This window comes from Squalius cephalus, assembly GCF_949319135.1.
Source record: "Squalius cephalus genome assembly, chromosome: 5".
In the NCBI taxonomy this organism is placed as follows: domain Eukaryota; kingdom Metazoa; phylum Chordata; class Actinopteri; order Cypriniformes; family Leuciscidae; genus Squalius; species Squalius cephalus.
The window spans coordinates 46,385,827-46,393,862 of NC_137126.1; the positions used below are offsets into that span (position 1 = coordinate 46,385,827).

At 38.8% G+C, this 8,036-nt stretch overlaps 1 protein-coding gene across 1 annotated transcript in view; it reads right to left on the reverse strand.

Annotated features, from left to right (window-relative positions):
* The window catches only part of tnks1bp1 (tankyrase 1 binding protein 1), a 33,506-nt gene extending 29,642 nt beyond the window's left edge, over positions 1-3,864 (reverse strand). Inside the window, exon 1 of the mRNA XM_079871365.1 lies at positions 3,756-3,864. The gene's annotated coding sequence lies outside the window, so the exon portion shown is untranslated. The remainder of the gene's footprint in view (positions 1-3,755) is intronic.
* Between the last annotated feature and the right edge of the window lie 4,172 nt (positions 3,865-8,036).

Sequence of the window (8,036 nt, forward strand, 5' to 3'; positions counted from 1 at the left end):
TGCTGATTCTTATACCATTTGGTTCAGGAACTTCTTTTCTACCACAAGAAAGAGTAAACAGACCTTAATATCAATCCGCACGAGCGGCAATCAGGTCAACACTAGTTAAGCTAGCGCTATATAAATGCCGTCTGCCGGAAGCTAGTTATTTTAGTCGACAATGTTTTAAATATGGATATTTTTCTTACATGAACGCATCGCTTCACTTCTGAAGGCCTTTATTAACCCCCGGAGAGCCGTGTCAAGCACTTCAATCATGAATAGATGCGCTTTGGACTTCCAAAGACATACACCCATTCACTCCCATTATAAAGCTTGGAAGAGCCAGGACATTTTTTAATATAACTCCGATTGTATTCGTCTGAAAGAAGAATGTCATATACACCTAGGATGGCTTCAGGGTGAGTAAATCATGGGCTAATTTTCATTTTTTGGGTGAACTATCCCTTTACCATATAATATATTGTTTATTTAGATAAATCAAATTTAAAATAAATAAATTCGGATTTAGATTTATCGGCCAATATTTCAGTTATCGGCTTTCAAATATATTGAATATCGGTTATTGGTATCGGCCAAAATGTTCATATCGGTGCATACCAAATGTTGGTAACCAAACTTTTTTGGTCTGTATGTAACGGAGGCCAGATAGTTGTTGCTGTGCGAGTAAACCTCAATCCTCTAATCTCAGTAGCCTCCTTGTTAGAGCACCTGACTCTCACGCCGGAGATCTGGGTTCGAGACCCGCACAGAGCGGTCCAAGGTGGAGGAAAAATACCAATCTAAATACCAATTCGGATGCAGCTTCTGAAAAGAAATCATGGCCATTGTAACCTGAAATTGTATGTGTAGTAAATTCTATGTTGAATCAAATAAATAATTTATTTGTAAAGCTACTTTTTTGTAATGTCTATTTGATGATTTTCTCCATCCTGACACTTTTGGTGTACTATTTTAGGACACACTAAAGGATTTACTTGAACATTTTAGGCAAGTGTGTAATAGGATTGTAATTACAAAATCTGTAGGTTAAATGTCAGCCATATATAAGAACATTTTTTTAATAAGAGAGTTTTCTGTTCCTGTGTTTGGCCTTTTTCAAATTAGGTGGCATTGCATTTATGTTTCTCCCTAGCGCTTTTTTCTCCCACACATTGTGTTGTTCACTTTAGTGACTAGCAAAAAAAAAAAAAAAAAAAAAAAACCCCAGAACTATGAGGAAACATCTGAGAATCAATAAATGCAGTACAAGTGAGATAAGGAAAGTGTTATGTAATGCCCATGAAGTGGTCGAAGGTTTTTTGGATTGTTTAATCAATGTGCACTCTGGAAATATTTGTTTGTATGTTCTATGTTTGCTGTTCTGATATAGTAAGTAAATAAATAGTCACTTAGTCGACAATTTTACGTATCATTCAGCATTTTCGCTTTCAGTATGAACAAAAGAATAGCTTGCTCTGGAAATTTGTCACATAGCACCTGTTAGGACTTTAGTTGGAACTTGGAAGATGCTTTAGCCACCGCAATGGTTTGCCTGGTTAGTTTTACCAGTTTGTCAGTATCGGTGGATGCCATAACAACCTTATATAAGAAAAAACCTTGTTCATAAGATCCTCTAGTATTTAAACAGAATACATGCTGGCTTAAGATAAAATATATTTACTTGAGAAGCAAAATAGTTAAAGATTATAAGATGCTTTCAGAGAATATATCTACCGTTTATATTTCTCACCCCATATTGGCGAAGCATAAAACCTCAATAAATATAGTTATATTATGCTTAAAATAAGAAAAACTATTTGCTAGGATAAAAAAATATATTATAAATACATTTCATTCACAATATAAAATAAGAAAAATATTAGAAATACTATTAATAAAAAAAATAAAAAACATTTTGTTTGTTGTTTAAACATTTATGTTAAACAAGACAAAATGTTGATTAAGAAAATTTGTTTTTACAGTGTATAAAAGAAAAATCTTTTTTCACCAGCGACACACCAGTAAAGCAAAGTTGGCAGCAAGCAGGTTGTGTATTTCTGTTGCTGCATGTGCCGATGGATATGCTATGCATGCTAACAGAGATCTGAATAAATGAATGAACACTTCAAAGCAGCCATAAACTCATGAAATCAGTGCACTCTGGGAAAGACACAAAGGCCAACCCAGTTGGTTTAGCTCTGTGAAGCCATGTTACTCTGGTTGGGCTAGATTTTTAAGTTTTCCCATCCAACAAGAGTTACTCACACAAGAAGCGACTAGACGTTTCTCTGCAGGCTATTTATTACACACCCTGCGTGAACCACAATAAATGACCAGTATCACTCCCGCCTGATGTTTGACTCTGAAATCATATCAAATGCCATCCACATGGACAAATTTCTCATTTGCAACACGCTGCAATAGCCTGAAGTGAACTGAAGCAATCTGAATGTTGACATTTCGAAACCGTTGCCAATGTTCTCTTATCATTGTGCAAAACTCACAGTGCAAAACAAGTGGTTAGAGCCTGGCTTGTTGTGAGTGTTTAGGACAAAATCCCCACTCAGACTGTGAGCCAAGTTAGGCAAAAATTAGTTCTTTCTGACTTCCAATGGCCATAAGCAACAGAAAATCCTTCAAACGAAAACACTGAAATATTATCCACAGGTGGAAAAAAATGCTCACTGGCTCACTTTGGCTTGACATAAGTCTTCGTTGAACAAACTGGTCCAACAGCAAGCCAGTATTGTCAGATGACATGTATAGCTGGAGAAAATATGTAATACTCAGAATATATTGTAACGTTAATGGTTGACAGATGTTTTGTCAGCAGCACAACCGGGTCATCAGACAATTCCTTATCGGTATTGGAGTTGCCACTATGCAAGATGTTTAGAATTATAGCTGCTATATTCTTGAGAAACATGTTCAGCTCATGGAGACATTTAAAAAAAAAATAATTATTAAAATGCATACAAGTCGTTCTCCGCTTATTGAGATCCAATCATTTTGACACTCTAATAAAATGAAGACCTGGTGGTCTAAGGACAGAGTTAATGTTCAAAGTAAGTAGGTTCACATATCCAGTTTACACTCACCAGGAACGTATGCAAATTATTATGCACAGATTTGCATGCTGAGCTTATTACATCCCAATGGACAGTCCAGAGAGGAGCTTTCTTTTTTTCGTCAGTCAGGTTAAATATTATTTATTTATCTGCATTTCTGTCATGCTTGTCTGAATTTAAAATATATGTAGTCTACACTTAAAAATAATTTTTTATTTAACATTTTACACTTTACTAATAACCAACAACATTACCAGTATTGAATGAATTAAATGTACATTTAAATATAAATGACATTAAACTTTCATTTATATGTTTTCATATATGCATGAATGTAGCTAAATGATGGTAAGCATATAGGCTATATAAAGTCGTTGACTTATTATTAATGATTTTACATAGGCCTATGTTCTAAAATAAAAATAAAAGCTTATATAACAGGGGCACAATAATCTACACCTGTTGGTAATAAGTAACTTATTAGTAAGTGTCTCTTACAATGAACCATCTGTCTTTGAACCCTGTATAATTTCCAGCGGTGGAAAATATACACTATTTTTGCAGTTTATACAGAATAATTAACTAAATAAATATAACAGCTGAAATAAGTATAACCTACCATTTATTTACAATGGAGATAGAATGAAAGTTATCATTTAGCATATTAAATCCGCAAATAAACAAGTTCAAACAATGTCCATTTACCTGTAGAGTGATAGAAATTATTCCATAAGATTGTACATATATATATATTCCAAGCTCAAATACACGTCTGCGTCCTTTAGGGTTATAGGTGTGCAGTTCAAACTTTAAAGAAAGGAGGGCGGGTTGCAAATTTACGAATCCTACTGCGACTGCTTGTCTCATGAATATTAATTTGACGGCCCTTGGTTACCTTCCGGGAGTGTCCACTCACGCAAACTAATTAATATTCATAAGCAAGACTTCGGCAGAGTTTGATTCGTTTATTTGATAACTGCGTTGCCTTTCGGCCAATCAGCTGAGCAAACGGCACATTGCGTAATTAATATTCATGAGCCAGGCCGGTAATGACGTTACCTGTCATCAGCAGCACTCGTAGCTGCGGTCTCGAGGTGTTGCGCGCGGCCACTCCTCTTGTAAACGTGCTTCTTCAACCGGAAAAACCAGTAGAGCTGAATGGAAGAAAGACACGGGGTGTGTAGAAAACACTGTATAAGGTGGGAGACACAAATATAGGAACATGCTCCATTGTAAACAGCGTGGAATCTAATTCATTGGCTTGACAACAGCATATTGTACAAACAATTCATTCAAAATCCCTAACAACTTTCTGACTAGAGTTTCCGCCAAACTTTGCACATGTATCAGGTATTCCCCAATTCGAGACAGTGCTTTGTCAGTCAACATCAGTGCTTGTCTTTATGAACTTTAAGAACTTATGAAGTTAAATAGTTATTGTTTTCATCTACTGTTTTGCTGATTTCAGATGAAATATGGCCTGCCATCTGTCCATATTTCTAATCCACCCATATTTCCTTTAGAGTAGTAACACTCCTGCTGGTGCAATATTAATTTTATCTGTATAATTTTTTTAATTATATTTGGTGAATCGTAAGCAATGGACACAAGAAGTACAGTATTGTTTATTTTACTGTTGTTAAAGGCAGGGTAGGTGATTTGTTCCAGAATTGTTTTTTTTTGTTATGCTGGTTGAAAGTCTCTACATCTTGATAGCAATCACTAAGTTAAGTGGTCTATATATATAGCCTATATATATATATACACATATATAAATGCACTGCTTTTTTTTTTTAACTTTGCCCGCGGCTTCGCCGCCAAAGATGCATTGGTACGTTTGTTCCGGCATCTTACCGGCAAGGGAACAACAAAATGTTCATGAATTTAAATGAAAATGTTTAATGAAATTAGAAAATATTTAAGAGATTGTGGTTTAATTTAGTTTTATTCGTGTTCTCATATCCATATATTTTGTTCTATCGTCACAAGTAATAATCTTTTACTGTGTTTACTGTGTTTTACAAGATTCTTTGGTTCTTTTGTAGTGTGTATGAAAACAAACATCGTCACATATGTACTGTGGTGGATTTTTAATAGATAAAATAGTAAACTGTATATTAAACTAACCATGTTTCTAACATCTAACCTTATTTCTCTTTTTAGGCCTAACATGATAACACTTTGAAACACAGTGTACTAAAACGTTCTGTCCTGTTTTTGAATGTTGTATGCTGTGTTGCCATACCCCTTTTACTTTGGTTGTGTGAGTGTAAAAATAACAAATATGGGAATTGAGACTAGACAGATGACTAAATTTGAACCTTGTGATTAACAATGAAGTAATCATTAAAACAAAGTTTGCTTTGCCTAGTAACAGAAGGGTTTGCATATGAAGAACCAATCAAATTCATATAATTTTGCCATACCTCCCTATTCTATAAAAACTGTTGTATTCGTGTTAGCTGGTGGGATTCTCAATGGAATTTGTCTGAGATCATCCGGCCTTGCTTCTTCTTGGGGGAGATTCTCTGAGAACTGCTCGAGAGATCCTCCGTCCGTGATTAAAGCATTTAAAGGACATTTGCTGAGGTCTGTTTGCTGATTATTCCTGCGCAGGAAGTAAGCTAGTTAGGGGAACAGGTATTAGCACCCAGCCGATGTCGATGTGTAGACGCTAGAGTATAGGATTAGACTCAGCCAACGTCGATGTGTAGACGCGCTAGAGTATAGGATTAGACTCAGCCGACGTCGATGTGTAGACGCGCTAGAGTATAGGATTAGACTCAGCCGACGTCGATGTGTAGACGCGCTAGACTAGAGTATAGGATTAGACTCAGCCGACGTCGATGTGTAGACGCGCTAGAGTATAGGATTAGACTCAGCCGACGTCGATGTGTAGACGCGCTAGAGTATAGGATTAGACTCAGCCAACGTCGATGTGTAGACATGATAGAGTATAGAATTAGACTCAGCTGACGTCGATGTGTAGACGCGCTAGAGTATAGGATTAGACTCAGCCGACGTCGATGTGTAGAGGCGCTAGAGTATAGGATTAGACTCAGCCGACGTCGATGTGTAGACGCGCTAGACTAGAGTATAGATTTAGACTCAGCCGACGTCGATATGTAGACGCGCTAGACTAGAGTATAGATTTAGACTCAGCCGACGTCGATGTGTAGACGCGCTAGACTAGAGTATAGATTTAGACTCAGCCGACGTCGATATGTAGACGCGCTAGACTAGAGTATAGATTTAGACTCAGCCGACGTCGATGTGTAGACGCGCTAGACTAGAGTATAGATTTAGACTCAGCCGACGTCGATATGTAGACGCGCTAGACTAGAGTATAGATTTAGACTCAGCCGACGTCGATATGTAGACGCGCTAGAGTATAGGATTAGACTCAGCCGACGTCGATGTGTAGACGCGCTAGAGTATAGGATTAGACTCAGCCGACGTCGATGTGTAGACGCGCTAGACTAGAGTATAGGATTAGACTCAGCCGACGTCGATGTGTAGACGCGCTAGAGTATAGGATTAGACTCAGCCGACGTCGATGTGTAGACGCGCTAGAGTATAGGATTAGACTCAGCCGACGTCGATGTGTAGATGCGCTAGACTAGAGTATAGATTTAGACTCAGCCGACGTCGATGTGTAGACGCGCTAGAGTATAGGATTAGACTCAGCCGACGTCGATGTGTAGACGCGCTAGAGTATAGGATTAGACTCAGCCGACGTCGATGTGTAGACGCGCTAGACTAGAGTATAGGATTAGACTCAGCCGACGTCGATGTGTAGACGCGCTAGAGTATAGGATTAGACTCAGCCGACGTCGATGTGTAGACGCGCTAGAGTATAGGATTAGACTCAGCCGACGTCGATATGTAGACGCGCTAGACTAGAGTATAGATTTAGACTCAGCCGACGTCGATGTGTAGACGCGCTAGAGTATAGGATTAGACTCAGCCGACGTCGATGTGTAGACGCGCTAGAGTATAGGATTAGACTCAGCCGACGTCGATATGTAGACGCGCTAGACTAGAGTATAGATTTAGACTCAGCCGACGTCGATGTGTAGACGCGCTAGAGTATAGGATTAGACTCAGCCGACGTCGATGTGTAGACGCGCTAGAGTATAGGATTAGACTCAGCCGACGTCGATGTGTAGACGCTCTAGACTAGAGTATAGATTTAGATTCAGCCGACGTCGATGTGTAGACGCGCTAGAGTATAGGATTAGACTCAGCCGACGTCGATATGTAGACGCTCTAGACTAGAGTATAGATTTAGATTCAGCCGACGTCGATGTGTAGACGCGCTAGAGTATAGGATTAGACTCAGCCGACGTCGATGTGTAGACGCGCTAGAGTATAGGATTAGACTCAGCCGACGTCGATGTGTAGACATGATAGAGTATAGAATTAGACTCAGCTGACGTCGATGTGTAGACGCGCTAGAGTTTAGGGAAAAATCTACGACAGTACCTTACTTCTCACCGCTGCTTCCTGATGGTTTGGACAATTATTTCAAATTGCCCCGTTGTTTCAAAGAATAGTGCAACGGCGAACACGTCAAGTATAAACGGCAAGTCCGTTTGGCGAGCACCGAAAACAGCAGCCACCTTTTACAATTCACGTCATAACTACTGCAATTTGTAAGAGAAACCCACCGTGACGTTATACTCGAAGTGGTTCGTGACTCGAATTTATGCGTTTCAATGGTGAACGGCGAAATAAATCTGCAGCAGTCAGGTGGTACAGGTTTGCTCCCTGCTGTACGTGTTCATGTTTTGGAGGAGGCGTGGCTTTGTAGACGGCGTTCTGAAGGGAGGGTGGGATCTTATGCTTAAAGCTAGTTCGCTATTGATAGCCTCTCTGAAAATTGCCTACCCTACCTTTAATTTAACCATGCATTTGTAAGAGATATCGTCAACGTCTAAATTTAGAGTGACGACACACAGATAGTTAGACTTTGGTCAAATGTAC